The 17,194-nt window shown below is 36.3% G+C and overlaps 2 protein-coding genes across 7 annotated transcripts in view; one reads left to right on the forward strand and one right to left on the reverse strand.

Moving 5' to 3' along the window:
• Positions 1 to 17,194, reverse strand: part of CMSS1 (cms1 ribosomal small subunit homolog) — a 346,374-nt gene that overhangs the window by 275,358 nt on the left and 53,822 nt on the right. The window lies entirely within an intron of this gene.
• The window catches only part of FILIP1L (filamin A interacting protein 1 like), a 90,212-nt gene that overhangs the window by 30,473 nt on the left and 42,545 nt on the right, over positions 1 to 17,194 (forward strand). Inside the window, exon 1 of one of the 3 annotated variants that reach the window (XM_037525657.2) lies at positions 15,678 to 15,787. The exons of 1 other annotated variant lie outside the window; for it this stretch is intronic. The gene's annotated coding sequence lies outside the window, so the exon portion shown is untranslated. Of the gene's footprint in view, positions 1 to 15,677; positions 15,788 to 17,194 lie in introns of those variants that run through there. One more of the 3 variants, XR_008553895.1, reaches the window with a different exon arrangement.

Below are 17,194 nucleotides of genomic sequence, written 5' to 3' on the forward strand. Positions count from 1 at the left end.
GAGGCAGGAGTTCAAATTGTCCATCACAACAATTCAGGAACAGTACATTTTTTATAATCTTCTTCACACTTGATCTTAGAAATATTTTGTTAAAGAATCCAAATGAAGTTAAGAAACTGCTAGGAAAAAAGCAACAACAGTGATCACAATGGCTTCCCCACAGATTTCACATATTTCCAAAAGCTTTATACATGATAACTAGTCAATATAATTCAGGAAAAACTTCTTTATAGAAAGAATTAGGTAGAATATTTCCTATATGATCTTAAAATGTGATTTCTATTTTTAACTCTAGTGCTTTAGTAATGTTCATTAAGGGCAAAAGAATGTATCATGATTAGAAATGGCCTGAAGAATGTAATAACTTGGTACTCGATACAGCAATCTGCTTTGAAAAACTATAACTAAATGTTCTGTTCAAAAAAAACTCAACAGACATTTCATATGATGCAAAATGAAGACCAATCAATACCAGAAGATACTTCTCTTAAAAGATTTTTAGAAAAGAAGAAATGAATTTCTAGTTTAAGCCTCTAAGTAAATCACACAAACATCTCTCCTAGTATAATCAAAAGCACATCCATGGTAGCTGTCTCTAATCTTCTAAATAAAAAGAAGTCATTCTATTTTTTTCTGTGTGTCCAGCCCTTCCCAGGTGATGTGAAATACCAATAGGAATCTGATTTACATTAACAGTTATCTAATAAATGTACCTAAAGTTCTATGAGAGTTTCAGATTTAGTGCTCAGGGGATGTATCTTATTTAATCGTATCTTCTTTTGATTGCCTTGTGTGATTGCCCAATTCACATTAGAACAAAACAAAAATACTAGGATGCTATGAAAAATGAACATACATTTTTATGTATGAATGTACACATATCAAATGTCCACCTGTTAGAAGTACACATATCAAATGTCCACCTGTTAGAAATAAATATATTACTACAGAAGAAAAATCGGGCACTGGGCATAAAGGTCTGTGGTGAGTTGCAGATGCTGGTATCTGTTCTGCAGATGCTGATTTGTTTAAAGCTGTCAAGAATAAGACCAATTCAAGAGATACCCAGTGAAATTTAGAAGAAGGAGAGAGAGTAAAACTATGATTACTATGTTCAGAAACACCTGGTAAACCAGGATAAAAATAAATATTACACATCCAAATATATGATGATAATTCATGTAACCAATAGAGATATCATCTGTTAGACTGTTTATGCCCATATAGTAGATATGAATACTTGTGCAGCTTATGTTCATGAACTCCCAAAGAGAGGTGTGAAGGTTGATGCATCAAATCATGCTGCAGTATATTGTACTGGCCTGTTACTGGCCTGCAGGCATCTCAGTAGGTTTGGCATAGATAAGATCTATGAAGGCTAAGTAGAGGTGACTGGGGAGGAACACAATGTGGAAAGAATTGATGGTCGACCTGGTGCCTTCACTTGCTACTTGGATCAGAACTTGCTAGAACTACTACTACAAATAAAGTTTTGGGAGCCCTGAATGGAGCTGTGGATGGAAACTTATCTATTCCTCACAGTATCAAGCAATTTCTGCCTATGATTCAGGAAACAAAGAATTCAATGCAGAAGTACATCAGAAAAGCAAACCATGAGTCAGAATGTTGCAAATTACATGAGTTACTCAATGGAAGAAGATGAAGATATTTATAAGAAGCAATTGCCTCAATACATAAAGAACAATGTAACTCCTGGCATAATGGAGGAGATGGCTAAGAAAATCCATGCTGCTATCAGAGAGAATTCAATCTATGAGGAGCCTAAGAAATAAGTTAAAAAGAGATGGTGGAACCATCCCAAAATGTTTCTTGCCCAGAAGAAAAATCAGGTAGTTCAGAAGACAAGCCTCTTCCAATTTCAGGAGCTGGCTTATGAGAACCAATAAGCAAAATCATGATTTTTTCAATGGAGATTTTTCAATCAAGATAATACAGTAACAGAGGCCTCCCTGGTGGCACAGAGGTTAAAGTCTTAGTGTTATCAAGCTATCACCAGGCACTGCAGCATGAGTTCGATCCCTGGCCAGGGAGCTAACACACATGGCACAGCAGACCTCTTATGCCTTACCTACTGCTCCCCTCAGCAGTGGGAAGTAGATCCGCCTGTTCTGCTCCCCACTCTGTCTCTGGTGAATCCTCTCACCCCCACACCTCTGGCCTACATCCCAGTTCTTGCATAAATAAATAAATTAAATAAATAAATAAATAAATAAATAAATAAATCTCCTTTAAAAAAAGATAATACAATAACAAACATTATGTTTAAGCAGCAAAATAAAGAAAAAATTTGTTTAGCTGATTTTCCTAGGTTTCTATTTTAAAAGAAAGAGACTTTGAGATTGGACATAAAGAATTAGAGCAAAACAGATCCTAAGTATTGTGTAATTGCATGCAGAATATTTGTTTGAAATATCTTTCATTCCATATACCCACAAAACATCTCTATAACAGTTACTGACAATTGGAAATGGGTGTCAGTACCCTTTGTATACATTGATTTTTTTGTTAAGAAAATATTTTTTAAGGTAAATCATTGCACTTTCAGTTAGTTAAAAAGTAAATATTGATTAATTCATAGTTTGCAAAAAAAAAAAAAAAAAAATCCAACTCTTGCCCTTTAAAGTAATCTGGGGAATCTCAAACTATGAGCAAAGATTTAGTTGCCATGGCAACAAATCACAAACATTGTCATTGTAGAATTATCACTTAAAGAACATACCTGAGGACAGTAATTTGGAACCCATTCCTCTGTTTTCAGCCCTTCAAAGTAATTGTTCCTAAGTGCTTCCCCATTCTCTATTTTTACTACTTTATAATAAGGGGTCCTAAAAAATGTAATTTCTGATTAGGTTCTATCTTTCCTTTTTGACAACCTTTCTCTCAAGACCTCTGCGTAGCAACAATGGCTTAATGTGACTACCATTCATGAAAAGAAAAGAAAAACCCTAGAAAATTATATATTCCATACACGGAAATGCTATACTAACAGGGCACACAGCCTTTTCAAAGTAAAACAACCCCTTCTAGAAGAGTATACCAATTATGTGGCTAACATTAAGGCAACAAATTTCCCCTGCCTTCCTAATGCCATATGCCTGTCATTTTCTCCCTACAGTTTCCATTCACTGTTTCAAACATATGTTGCCACTTATTTGCCAGGAAAGGAATCTCTGAACTACCCCCTTTATCCCCTTTATGTATGATGGAATGGCAGACGGAACGGAGCCAGAGAAGCACCATTAGCAGTTATTCACACTTCTGTTTTCTCTTAACTTCCTTTTCTCTAAAGTTAATTCCTCATATGCTAGAAGGGATGTGTAATCATAAAGACATCCATGACTCATGCTTTAGAATATGGAACCACAGCAATTCCCTGTAGAAGCAAATGGTTCCCTCTTCCATCGAGCTGCGTGCCTCTTCTACAAGATTGTCTTTACAGCATGGGGTCTGATCAAATATAAGTGAGGGGCAACTTTGTCAAACCCTCACCAATATCAACATTCTTTTATTTTCTAGCTATCACTTCTAGATTTTACCCACATTTCACCAGTCTTTTAATAAGGCACCTGGTCTCTGAGCTCAAGTTGCTAAGGGATTGACTGCACTAACTCATGAGGAGATTATTTAAGAGGAAGGGGTTTTCTACCAAAGATGAGAGAGCTGTGGAGATAAAATGTGGAAGTTTGCTGTTATATGTATAGTAACAAGAAATGAATGCTTCTTTTAGTCTGTAATGATTATCCTCTTTTGGCTCACTGAAACCAATCTACAGGTCAAGAAACATTGACATGGAATATAGTCATGTTATTGCTGAACTAAGTTCCTTAAACTATATTTGGCAGATATTACCAGGAACTTGGCCTCTTCTGGAAGAGGAAATAGGTCCAAAAATAAGCTTCTGCTCAAGAACAGAAAGAAAATATAGTTACTTGAAGAACCCACAAATATTAACATTTATATGTTACAGGAATGATAAAATATTTTTTAAAGTCCTGTTGCGCAACAGTTGACTATATCTACAAAGCCTACTGCAAACATAGTTGAACTATGATTTGTCCTTTAAAGGGGGTGTTTTCAGCTTTTCCAGTCATGAAATGGGTGACTGCAAGTTGCCTAAAAGAACATGCTGACATGCTTTAATCTGGGAGAGCTAAGAATAAAATATACTAAGTTTAACCATCTTGGCTACATAAAGTACATACAGGCATTCTCTGGGTTATGAACACCTGACCTACGAATATTTCCTCTCTATAAAAAGCCAGCCTACATTCTGCCCAAAAGGATGACACCTGGAGGGCAAGCGTATTTCCAGAGCTACTTAACTTTCTTCAGTCGAGTTGGCCAGGAGCTGCCATGGTATAGCAGGGAGGTATTCATCTGGAATTGAAGTGGAACCTGAACACATTTGCTAATAAATATCATGTTTTATATAAAACATAGGTTCCCAGCTAGTCCACCAAAAACCTAACTGACCTGAAATATAGTTTAAATTCTATAATCTTGCAAAAATATTCTCCTCAGAATCAAAGTGGCAATAATCACATTGTGAATAAATCTTTTAAGATATAATATTACTGTGTCACAATATCATCATAGTATTGCAGCTACCTAAATATAGGTGTTAAGCTTTTTAATGGGTTTCCAAACTTGCCTAGTTTGGAAATTAACTCTACATCTAATAACATTGTTTCTTAGGGAAATAGCTTACATAAAACCTTTGAAACAATCTTTTGCAAGAGGGTGTAGAAGATCAAAATATTTGCTTTCCTCCTTGCTGTGATGATACAAAATGAACTTAAGAAATCATAAGCAACACAGACCTTAAAATCATCAAAAACAAAAAATAAGAAGTGATTATTTATAAAAGAAGAGAATAGCAAACAAAAGTAATGTAGCCAGTGAATCCTCTTCTGGCAAGATCGGCACCAGACCAGCTCATTAGTGCCTGTACATCTTTTGCACTGACAACGGAGGAGCAAATGTCAAAGAACTTTACCAGAACTCCTAAGTGCCACCCTCTATCACATCTTTTCATGTGCAAAACTTCTTCCTCTATATAGAAAGGGCACTTTATTTATATATCTTGTGTCACTCTCATATCAGTTTGTCTCATATCTTCTCTTCCATATTAATATATCTTCAGCCAACAACTCACTGCAAATTCTTTGAAGCAGGGGATGTTTTATTTTCCATCCCTATTGCACAAAAATTTTGATTATAATACAGGAAAGAAACTAAGTTTACTAAAGGCTATTATATGATGGTTTTATGTTAAATGAAACCTCCCTTCATCTTTATCTCACTTAACAGAGTAGTACTTAAAGGAATATTGAATGTCAGTCACCTAGTTTCTATAAAAAAAACTGTAAAGAAATAAATAGAAACACTTATGGATTTAGCAAAGAGAGAGTCAGATTTTTTGCCTTCAAAATGCCTTTGGGGTTGGGGGTAAAATCTAATCATATTTTAAAACATCTATATATTTTATAAAAGGATTTGGTAAACAAAAACCATTCTCAATCAACATAGAACTCGACTCCAATATGGAAGTATAAGTCATTTATCTATAGAGCACACAGGTTGGGAAAATCTAGCATTTAGAAGTTACATTATGAAGACAGTAAACTGATAACTTACACTACAAGAATTAGCTCTCTGTTTTCATCAAATTACATAATTCTTAGATTACTACTATGAAAGAAAAAAATTATAAAAGCTCATACCTCAAAAAGCTATAACTTAGCAAAACAAATGCTGGCGAGGGGGTGGAGAAAAAGGAACTCTTCTGCACTGTTGGTGGGAGTGCAAACTGGTCCAACCACTATGGAGAGCTGTGTGGAGATTTCTGGAACTACTAAACATACAACTTCCATATGATCCAGCAATTCCACTCCTAGGTATTTACCCAAAGGACACAGAAACATCAATTCCAAAGAGCACCTGCACCCCTATGTTTATAGCAGCACTATTTACAATAGCTAAGCTTTGGAAACAGCCCAGATGCCCAAAAATAGATGACTGGATCAAGAAGATGTGGTACATATATACCATGGAATATTACTCAGCATCTAAAAAAGATAAACACATGCAATTTGCAGCAACATGGATGGCGCTGGAAGGGATCATGCTCAGCGAAATAAGCCAGAAAGAAAAAGAAAAATACCGGATGGTCTCACTCATAGCAGGAATCTAGAAAACTTAAATAAGGGACCAGGAAAATGAATAACTGTAAGAAAGTGAAAATCAAAATCAACAAAAAACTATGAACCAGAGACACTTTTTGGGGGGTGGGGGCAAGAGGGGAGGGACTGGGGTCAGAATGGGGGGGTTGAAATTGTATGGGGAATATAAAAATAAAATTTATTATTAATTTAAAAAATAAATAAAATAAAATTTGAATGGAAGGTAAAAAAAAAGCTATAACTTAATTTTTAAAGGTTTATTTATTTATTTTTTAATTTTATATATTTTTTACATCATTTTTCATTTTTGCACAATGTATGCATTTTCATCTTGGTTATAGTCCCCATACAATTTCCACCCTCCCTTGCTTTGATCCTACTCCCTCCTCCCCCCTCTCATAATGTGTTTCTGGTTTATAGTTGCTTGTTGGGGAGACTTGAAATTTGATAAAAGAGACAACATTTTTAAGTTTACCATTCAAAAATACCTAGATTATAAAAACTTTCAGTTACTGGAAGTAGAGATACCAGAAAGTAGAAGGGTATGTCCTGATAGGCCCCAGATTTCCTCATGGGAACACCTTGAGAGAACACACACACACACAGCATCCTGTGTTCACCTAAGGTGATTCTATTTGTAGAGAAAACTGCCAGCCAAAAGTGTACTCAGAGTTTATATAAAAGAGAACTCAGAATAATCCAGTGTGCTTGCCTAGCCAAGGAACGAGTAACAGCTGTGAAAAAATCAGGAAAATAAATACATTTAATATAAATTTAACTAATAAGTAGAAGTGGACCATAGTTATCCTAGATAGCAGATCTATATTCCTATTTACATGTAGACTCAAGAAAAACTAAAATCCAAATTTTGCCAATATTTGAGCTTATATTTGGAATACTGGTTATATCTGGCAGCTGAAAACTGCTGGTGGTCAGTTAGTAGAGTGAATGGAAATGCTGATATTTAAAAGCTTAAGAGGTTAAGCTAGAACTGCATTTCCTAGCATAAAGGGTCAAGATATTGGCTCTAACATTTTACTTTGAAATATTTCCTTTTAGATGATGTTTCCTACATAGTTTGCAGGTTGAATTTTAGTACTAGATTATATTGTGCAAATGTCCATTTTTGATGGTGGAATTAGCTACGTTAAGCTATTGTCTCAAGAACAAAAAAAGAAAACCCAAGGTATGCAAGTCACTAAGGCTGGCTTTTGCTTTGAGAGCACTTTTGAATTCTGTGAACTTAATATTTATGTTTTCAAGGCATCCTGGGTACAGAGAACAAAGAGCAGGGTGCTCCATATGAAGTTGGCATTGCAAAGATTAATTCCCCAGTATAAAGGTGATTTAGAAAAGCACCTTTAGGAACTGTAAGGAAAACTATTCTCCTTGAACTATGGCATTGGGAGTAGGAGAGAAATAAACTCCATTAAGTATTCATAATAACAAGTTAGCCCACTTGAGAATTTTCAACCCCAAATCACACTAACTGGGTGGTCCAAAAACAAAAGACCTGGGACTTAGAGGTTCTGGGCTGAAAATACTCTGGCATCTGGCAAAAGTAAATGTAAATCCTCTCTAGAGGAAGTCACCTTCAACCCACAGTTCAGACTTTCCACATATGAAGATCTATAAAGTATGAGTTCACATTAAAAAAAAAATGCAAAAACACACTAGAAAATAATGCATAAGGATTATAAGTCAGAGAAGTGAAAGCAGAATCAGAACTGCTGATACTTAAAGACTGCAGAAATTTCAATTATCAGTTACAAAGGAGATTATAGAGGGCCAAACAAATTAGGGGGGATAAGCAGCTTTATGAAAGAAAAACCAGAATTGCATGTGCAATGAGAATCAGTGAACTGGAAGACATATTGGAAGAAATTATAAAGAATACAGTCTGAAGGGCTGAGACAGAGGTATTGTTAAGGGATTGAAAGAACATGGTCTCGTCTAAGTTTTACAAGGTATGGAGAGAAAAAGAATATTCAGAAGTCATATTTTACCAGTTAATATTGGCTGAGAATTTTCTAGAACTGAAAAGAGACAGTGAGCTACAGATTCAGGAATCTTAATGAAACCCAGGAAGGATAAAATTATACTATACTTCAGTGCATTGTAATGAAATGGAGGCATAAAAGAGATAAGGGAGAATCATAAAAGCAACCAGAGAGAAAAGGGGTTACAATTATATCAATGACTGACTTTTCAACAGTAATGTGGAAATACAGAAGTGAAATAATCAATGTACAGACAGAAAACAAGTGATAACTCAGAATTCAGCAAAAATCTTTCTGTGAAAAAGGGTAAAACAAGGTATCTAAAACAACATTGACTAACAGAAAAATTTAATAGTTCATGATAATGCCTTAGGGAATTTAAAAAAAGATAAGATATATAACAACAATATATAAATTGGGAGGGTATGCTCAGAGTTAGAGTGCTTTGAAATCCTTAAACTCTTTGGAAAATTAAAAATACCAATCAGCTTTAGACTTTAATATTTAATTTGTGAGATAGAACTTATAGGCAATTAATTCCTTAGGGAGTAAGAATAGCGTGCAATTTCCAAAGTGGACAGGAAAAAAATAAAATTCAAAAGAATCCACGGAATGAGAGAAAACAACAAAAAGGTAGCAAAAGAACTATCAAATAAGATGGCATGAGCAAATCAAAGAACATCAATGGTCTATATAATACAGACTAAATGTTTTTGGTAAAAACAGACTAGATTAAAAAATTCTAACAACAATAATAATACCCCTGCCCCCACAGAAGCTGTTTATGACTCACTAGAACGTAAGAACAATATAGGTATGGTAATATGAGACAAAAGGGACTTAAAGGTAGGAAGCATCTATTCTTTACTCCCCCTTTCAGGTCCAGATGAGCTGCTTTTATGAAGACCATCCAGATTATTCTACATCTAACTGATAATTTTACAGAAATTCCTATTTCACTAAACTCAGGATCCCAATTTAATATAAATTGTTTTCTTGGCTTTTGTTTATGTGTTTGTTTTATCCCCATCAACATTTAGGCAGGAACATGCTTTATGTTCCCTGACCTGCTTGCCATGAACTCAGTATAATGATAAACACAGAGAAGGTGCTAAACAGTTGTCGAGTGCCTTATAAAAGAACACAATAGATGCAGATGAAGTCTGGCTCTTGTATTCCTATTAATCATCCTCCTCTCCCTCCCTGCATTTACCTAGCTGAATTTAGAAGGGAAAATGCAATACCTTTCTTATTCATTGAATTCCATTCCAGTGAACACATATTATGATCAAAGGTGGATTTTCCACCTCATTTGCAATGCATAATTGGAGAATATAGAACCTTTAAGCCTCTCAAGGCATAAAAATATTTATGAAATATATCAGCTGGCAACCACCCTTCTACCCATCGGATTTCTCACACACTGGTATAAAATATGACTGACAATTCTCATGCACAAAACATGCTATTAGTTGTTGAAGCTCACCATGAATGAAGGAAAAGATACTACAGTTAGTTTTTGGGAAGTAGATTCCCCATTTCTGATCTCAAAAGTTGAATTATATTGTTCTTCATTTCTTGTGTGGTTTTGATGTCTGTGAAAGCCTGCATGTGTACCTGTGTAATGTGTGTGTTTGGAGCATCGACAACTGGAACATGCATATACCAACTCCCTGAAAGCTGAAATTCTCACTCAAGAGAGAATTCAATCTAACAGTAGATAAAAGGCTTTTGATATTCTAAACCTGAATTTTATGATGTAGATTGAATGTCTACTGACATATATTATATTTGATTATACACTGGCCATGTACAAAATGACCAAATAACAATGACGTTAAATAAGAAAACATAATTAACATTAAAAGTTTAGACCTCTCCATTAAAGATCTACAATTTAAAAGAAATGAAGCCAAAAATGTATTTTTAATCCATAAAGTGGGTAACTAGCTCATCAATGCTCCAAATTAGTTCTAGTTAGAAGAAACTCGGGTAAATTAATACTAATTATCATTTCAAATACATGTATTATAACAGTTTCAATCACACTGCTTAACAGAGCACTCCTGCCTTTCTTTGCTTTCTAGATGCTTTATTTTCTCAGGTCTTCTACACCCATTTCAATGAGTTATTGTATGATTAAAAGTTTATTCCTGATCTTTGCTCTATTTGAGTTTTCAATGAAAAAGAAAAAACATAAAGTTAACTTACCCATCTGTTTTACCTTTAATTGGTCAACTATGCTTATGGCATTATAAATTGTTCTAATGACTTCTAACGAATAAAACCTGTTCAATAATACTTTCAAACTCATAGATCTTTCTCCACAAAAGTTTCCCCTGAAATCATGTTCTACAACTATATAGAAAAATCTGTCAGAGCAGTTTCTTTAAAAGTACATTATTTACAATAGGTATGAGGGACAAACTATTTGACAAGGTCTCTTTAAAAAATGGATTAGACAAAACATCCAGAACAATCTGTACTGGCAAGAGACAAAGAGGATGACCTAATAGGTCTTTTCCGTCTCTAATTTCTGTGATTCGAGGATTTTTTTTAACTTCTGCAGTAATTCTTGTGAGTTCAACAATTTCTCAAAACTATCATTAGTTACCAAGGAAACGCAAAATGTTTGCAGGAATAAATAAGCAAGTGGACTGGACCTAAATAGCAGGCTTTTCCTGCTTCCCATTTAATAATCTTATGGTGGAGTCACATTATTAATTCTCCATTCTTTACAAATCATTCTACTCACCTACTGGTATACTTTTTAGAGTCCCAAAGCCAGCTCACATCCCATATAAACCAAGACCAGGAGGTATTTGACCAAGAGAGGAATCCCCATTAAACAGACTTTCCTGTTTCATTTGGTGAAGAACCAAAACCCTGGCAATTTCAGGGGAGATAGCTGGCAGCAATTAGTTGTATAACCACCACTTCCAGGAAAAATAGGCAAATACATATTTTTAAATAACTCAGCATCTACAGAAAAGTCACAAACATGGTTAAAATATACATGATAAAAGAGACAAATATAAAATTACAGCTGCTATGCTATGCTTAGAAAACAGGAAATACAGCGCTTGGATTGTTGATAGTTGGCAGTATTCATGTGTAGGGATAGGTTTAAATTTTTCTACTTTTCTGCATTTTCCAAATAATGATGGGCACTAAATTAATTTTAAATTAATTTTTAAACTCTCAGTCATTTTAATGTTAATAAGGGGCTTCTCACTCCCTGAATCGTTGCTGTAATCAGCCTGGTCACTCTCAAGGATACTGGTCACTGTTTTAAAATCAAAGTCAGCTGAAATATCAATAGAAATCATTGAAGAGTCTCTGAAAACTCCAAAGGCTCTGGAGGCCTGGAATAAATGATTTGGGTCCAGATAAGAGAGAGAGGGTCTATATATAAATCTAAATTCATTGCGGTCCCATCACTAACTGCTGGGGAAAGGCTCTCAGCGGAGGTGCTGCACTCCTGGAGGTGATATAATTTGTGGGGGCATTATGTAAATGGAGTGTGACAGACCACCACCTGGGAAATACAAAGTGAAAGGAAGAGGTTGGTTAGAAAACTGATTGTTCCTGGCAGGGAGAGGTGCTTTCACCCTCAGGCTTCCTTTTTGGCTCCACATTCTACATTTGCCCACCTTCAGACTCCCTCCTAAGTTGAGCAGCAGCAGGAGAGAATTATAAACACAGAATACATAGAAGGCTTGCCCAGTGCTTAGGGGCAAACTTACCTTGAAAGAAGCCTTTAAGCAACAGGATGTCCTGTGAAGTGGAATAGCTTAGCAGCAAAGGCTCACTCTTGTCAGCCCAACTGCAGCCTAGTGCCATGCAGAACAACAAAATTCGGCTGCTCCTCCTGCTGTCCTAGATCTGTCCCCATCTGTTCAGCTTCTCATACAGGACCATGCCCACAACAGAGTAGTTTTTCTTGCACCTTATGGTGTTTCTACCTAAACTAATGTATAGACAGAAAGAAGCAACAGTGTCACATTCAAAGATAGCTTGCAGTAGCAGACCTTCCAGGGAGTCTTGCACATCATCTTTGATGAATGAAAAGAACCAGTAGCGAAAATTGTGGGTAGCTGCAAGAAAGGTCCAGCAAATTATGAATAACGTATCTCGGAAACTTTTTCAGAAAACAAAGGCAGGAAGACAGGATGTGAAAGAAAATAAGAGCAGTCACTTCACTAAAAGGAATTGGCTTTGATGTATGTAATGGTATTTTAAAACAGCTGAACAACAATAACACTGTGGATCTTACTAACCATTAGTTTCTGTAGCCATGTAATAACCTCCTAGCATTAGCCTGAATAATAGAGGCTGCTATTCTTCCTACGCTTTTGACTATCCAACAAAAGTGATTCATATGGTTCAACTGAATCAATACTTCCTAGTTTCCCACCCTGTCACCTACAAACCCTATTCTCCATATTAAACAGAATTTAGCTTAGTAGAAAATTTCTTTGTACCATTTCCAAATAACAACTTAAAGCTATTGCTGATTAAGGGGCAAACTACCATAAACACATACTACTAATTGCAAAATTTTAATTTCTAGGTCTAGTTATTTGTAGGAAATTCCTGACTATAAAATGAGAGTCCTACAACATATAGACAGAAGTAGGCTAGGAAGTAAATTTTCTGAGTCAAGACCAAGGCACAGGGGTTATAGCACTTTTGTTTTTGTAATAAATATATGTCAGAAGCCAAGCGAACAAAAATTTTATCTCAAAGAGACTGGTAAAGGGAAGGAAATAAAAATCTATTCTTCAATTTATGTGCCCCATAGAGCACAATGTCAATGACTGGCTGGTGTTTGCCATAAAAGACCGAGAGTGCGCCTATGTCAATTGGATAAAGATCATCTTTCCTCAAGACACCTGACTTTCATCTGCAGGAAAATTGTCATAATATTCCAATTTTATAAGAACAAGACAAGTTGCCAACACACTTAAGAAAACCACCTTAGTAAATATAAAAATCCAAAATGTCTCCAACTGAATAACACTCCCTAGGGTTAACCATTACATAATTAGAGTGGCTCTGGTGTATGACTGTTAAAAGGGTTAAGTACTGTTTTTCTTGTTAACTTTCAGTCTGGAAAATAGAGATACAAACCTTTCAATTAAATTAGAAAACTTCTTTTCAACACCTCTGATAGATTCTGAGCAAACCATTAGGAGAAGGCAAGACTAAGTCACATATAACAAGTGGGTGAAATTCCAGCATTCCTTGCTTTATGAGCAGTATGAAATTGGTCAAGTTATTTTATACCTCCAAATGTGTTTCTGTATCTGAAAAGTATGGATAATACCTCGAATGTCTTGTGCAGATTAAGTGATAAAGTACATCTAGAGCACTAAGTACAGTGACTGGCCTGAACTAAATAAGCTGCTCAACAAATGAGAATTATTAGTTCCCAAAGAGAGTGGTGGTCACACACCATGACCTCAGTTGTAACACTGAGTCATAGCTAGGTCAAAGTTCTCTGCTTCAGGGAACAAAATAGTAGCAGGTAAGGAGTAGAAGTCATAATCCTATTTTCTTTTGCTCCAAGAACTTTAGACAAGTCTTATATCCACTTTTGTATTCTTTAGCTATTCTAGTAAAAGAAAAAGAGGGAAAAATACTATCATATTTTATGGGAGAAGTGAAAAGTCACAGAATCAAAATAAATACAAAGCATGAATACAAAAATGTGAGAAAGAAATAAGCAACTCAAATGTTCTGAAACCTCTGTACCCATCAGAGGGAAATGGAGACAAAACAAATTATAAAAATATTAGCTTTGAGGTAAAGATAACCTATGTTACCAGTTTGAAGCTTGGCTTCAGTATTTATGTTTCAGCTTTCATTAACAGTCATTTTACCTCATCTGAATAAATCTAGCATCAAAGTCTGAAAAGGGATGTTTAATAAGTATGAGGAAGTATAGGACTCTAAAAAGATTCAAACACACTTCACAATACAGAGTAACAGAACCAACAAATTAACATCTAAAATCTCAATACAAAACTGAAAATCAATATTAAATTGTAAATTGAACTGAAGAGTAGGGGCAGTCATTTCTCTTAAACAATATATGTGAATTTAATTTAGGTTTCTCAACAGACAGGTAAAATGATCCAGTGCATTGTCAAAGTGAGCCCACAGTTTAGCAAAGATGACACATTAACTTTGATGAGCTGAATCTTTTTTCCACACCATTTTCACTAATTATGTATTCTCTTCAACCAGTCTTTCTCCACTTCACACTAAGAAAAAAAAAAGGAACAGACCATTTTCATTATTCCTGTTTGACAAAAACATATGGAAGTAATTCTATAGACATATGTACATCATAATAGGAAGCAATCCTATTTTAATGTAATATAAAAAGTTAAATAGATTCAAGTTATTAAAACTACTCAATTCATTTGAAGCTTGCAAACAAGACTACCCGTCCCTAATCTATTTAGCAGATTCATATAGTTGGCTAGGATTTTAGAGATTACTTCTCTTATTGATGTGCAATGTAATTAGGAGGCTAATTCTCATTTACCAGAAGTAGCATTTAGACAAGTAAATCTTTCCCATAGAGAGTAACAGTCTTAACTCAGTCATATTTGGTCAGTTTCTTTTTCGTCTCTTGTCTATTTTGTTCTTACTTTGCTGGGTCAAGAGAACAAATGGATTAAAACTGTTTCTAAAGTTCTATTTGGACACCGTGTCTTTAAAGTATGGCACAAAGCATTTAATTTCCCTAATAAATATATTCCCTGCCAAATCAACTGATTAGCTTTAACTACTTTTCGTTGAAACACAGACATGCAGAAATGAGGAACGAGAAGGTTCTTTGAGGAAAAACACTGGGGGAAAAAAAAAAGATTTCATCTGGCCTTCCCATCATCACTTGAAGAATTGTTTGGTAGTTACATCATCAGGAAATAAAATACTATCCTCTGAGGACCCCGACTCTTTACAAAGGGGAAAGAGGTTTGAAGACTAAATCACCCCAGGAAGATGTCTCAAAATAAAAATAGACTTCTGGTTGCCTTCTCCCACCTCCCTCCAGCAACCAAAAAGCAAATGTGTAACAAAAATGTATTTACCGAAGCTTAAATAAGAATAGCAGGACGTGCACTTAAAAACCCGAAGCAGCAGCAGAAGCTTTGGCGCCCTAGAGGGAGCAACGTTACAAGCCGCCGTAGATCGACTACGACCCCCAGTGACTAGGCCAGCCCGGCAGGAGGGCGCCCGCGCACCCGCTCACCGCCCTTCCCCGGCGGGAGCCCGGGGCACCGACCGTCCGTTCACACGGTCGGAGCGTCGGCAGAGCCGGGGCGCTTCGCTGCGCCGCCGCCGCCGAGGGTCTGGCTGTCACCGGGGCCCCCGCCGCCCGCGCCGCACACGCGGAGCGCCTTATAAGGCAGTGCAGTGACGTCAGGCCCATAGGCCGGGCGCGCTCGGCGCCCCGCTCGCATTGTTCGGGCGACTCCCGGAGCGCGCACAGCCCGCTCGCAGCGCGGCGCGACTGCGGTCCCCGCCCGGCCCCCGCCGGCCTCGCCGGCCCCGGCGCAGGCAGCTCAGGTAAGCCCGGGAGAGCCGCTCCGCTCCAGCCGGGGGCATTGCTGTCAGACGGCCAGATAGTCTGTAGGTGGCTTTTAAAGTTATCAGCATCACGAACTGCAGACAGGTTTCGAAAAGCTCATCCAATGAACTGCAGAGGTTCAGACCTTTCCAACTCACACAAAACTTGAAAGAAAGAGTTTTCTCCCATGGAGAAAACTGATTTGGGATTTAATCTTAAGTGCTGAGAAGGGGGGGATGACTTTATTACATAGGCTTTTCAAGCGAGCTACACACTGAATCCTGCATGTTTTGAGAAATCTTTTGGAAAAGGGTTGGGGGAATATATTATAATACAACTCTGTCTCCTGATCTTACCTTTCCTTCGGACTGTAGCTCCTTCCTGATTTACAAGGACAGAGTGGGAACATCTCCACAGGGGAGTGGATTGTTAGTGCCAATTCCTACCCACACCCCTTTCACAAATCTTCATATAAAAGTCTAGAAAGACGCTATTAAGACTACAACTTATACTTACGGTGACTCTCATTTTAAAAAGTAAAATATTTTTTAAGTTTCCAAAAATCTTACAAATGTTATTCTGCTTTAAAAGCCTATCAGTTTGTACAGGGACTTATTATAAGTTTTACGTTCTTTTTATTTCAATTCTAGTCAATGGATAAAAGCAAAATGCACTTTAAAATTAAAGGCTAGTGCTAGTGTCTCTAGAGTAACATTTTGGACAATATTTTATTATGTAGAAAGATGAATTTAAAAGATAAATCCTATAGAAGAATTTTGCTAATCAGTGTCTTCTTGAACCATAATTGTTACATTAAAACCTGAACAGGCAGTTGCTACAAACCAACCTTTCAAGGATGCTACCTGAACACTTGGCAAATGCTAAAAATCCACATACAATTTTACTTTTCAGAATAAAAATCATCAGAAAAATTAAAAATAAAACATGCTCTGTCAAGTTTGACACACTGGACTAAGGTGAAAAATGACTTACCATTCAATTTTATTAGGTCAGCATATAACACAAAACAAAACTTAAGAACTGTATTACAGAATTATTTCCCTTTTAAAATAGGCTCTGTTTTTTATTATTTGAAACAGCATTTTAAGAGTATGTCCAAAATTTGAGATCTATCTTCCTAGTAATCCCTGTTGGCTGAATTTTTTAAAGAATATGGTAGGTGTCTACCATTTTTACTTCACAGGAGTATTAATTGTGGTTGTTTTGTTTTTGATAATTTTGGAGCAATGCAAGACTTTGGTATTAGTATTCTAAAACAAGAGTTGTAGGCCATTTGGCCAGAAGATAAGCTGTATTAAAAGTTGCTATTGAGAAGGATTTCCCCTAAACTATTATTTCAAATCTAGGGAACCCTACCATAATGAGAAGGGAGCGAGGCCAACACC

Source organism: Talpa occidentalis, unplaced genomic scaffold, assembly GCF_014898055.3.
Source record: "Talpa occidentalis isolate TD23 unplaced genomic scaffold, MPIMG_talOcc4v2.1 talOcc4.4, whole genome shotgun sequence".
Taxonomy (NCBI): Eukaryota; Metazoa; Chordata; class Mammalia; order Eulipotyphla; family Talpidae; genus Talpa; species Talpa occidentalis.